Source organism: Bidens hawaiensis, unplaced genomic scaffold (genome assembly GCF_021521415.1).
Source record: "Bidens hawaiensis isolate Kalapana, Puna unplaced genomic scaffold, B.hawaiensis_p1.1 tig00005445_1, whole genome shotgun sequence".
Taxonomy (NCBI): Eukaryota; Viridiplantae; Streptophyta; class Magnoliopsida; order Asterales; family Asteraceae; genus Bidens; species Bidens hawaiensis.
The window spans coordinates 549,788-551,101 of NW_027491346.1; positions in this window are offsets into that span (position 1 = coordinate 549,788).

A 1,314-nucleotide genomic window follows, 5' to 3' on the forward strand; every position below is an offset into this window, starting at 1 on the left:
TGCGGTGACGGTTTATGGTGATAAGGAAAGTTCAGGGCTTCAACGTCATTTCGATGATAAAAGCCGAAGGGTTACTAAGACGAGGGTGTGGTGCCTACCTGCCGTATGTTGTCAACGCTACGGCCGAGATGAAAGAAATGAAAGATGTTCCTATCGTGTGCGACTACCCAGAAATATTCCCAGAGGATCTTCCGAGGTTACCACCAGTGCGAGAGATAGAATTTCAGATAGATTTAGTACCAAGAGCACAGCCCGTTGCGAAAGCGCCTTATCGTCTAGCGCCATCCGAGATGAAAGAATTGATGTCCCAACTGCAAGAACTCCTCGACAAAGGTTTCATAAGACCAAGTGTTTCCCCTTTGGGCACGTCAGTGTTGTTCGTGAAGAAGAAGGATGGAAGTATGAGAATGTGCATAGACTATCAGAGTTGAACAAGCTTACAGTAAAGAATAGATATCCTTTGCCAAGGATTGATGATCTGTTTGACCAACTTCAAGGTTCGAGTTGGTTTCTCATGAATAGATCTCAGATAAGGCTATCATCAATTGAAAGTGAAAGGGGCAAACATCCCTAAGACAGCATTTCGGACGCGGTATGGACACTACGAGTCCTCGTGATGTCATTCGGTCTAACGAATGCTCCCGCAACATTTATGGACATGATATATAGGGTGTGTCGGCCGATGTTGGATAAGTCAGTTATCATTTTCATTGACGACATATTGATTTATTCAAGAAGTGAGTCTGATCATGCTGAGCATCTGAGAGAGGTACTGGAGACTTTGAAGAAAGAGAAGTTGTATGCTAAGTTTTTGAAATGCGCGTTCTGGTTGCAAGAAGTGCAGTTTCTAGGTCATGTGATTAATCCTGAATGGATTACCGTGGACTCATCTAAGATTGAAGCGATAACTAATTGGAAAACTCCACAGAATCCGACTGATATACGAAGCTTCCTAGGGTTAGCTGGCTACTATAGGAGATTCATCGAAGGTTTCTCCAAGATAGCCGGACCATTGACCGGTATGACCCGAAAGTCGATAGTATTCAGTTGGGGTAAGTTTCAAGAAGAAGCTTTTCAGGAGTTAAATAAGAGACTCATGCAAGCTCCAATCCTTACCTTACCCGATGGTGACGAGGATTTGGTTGTTTGTACTGATACTTCGCGTTGTGGGTTAGGTTGCGTGTTGATGCAACGAGGAAAGGTGATAGCTTACACATCTAGACAGTTGAAGGTCCATGAGAGTACTTATCCGACGCATGATTTGGAGCTAGCAGCAGTAGTGCATGCTCTCAAGATATGGAGACACTATCTGTA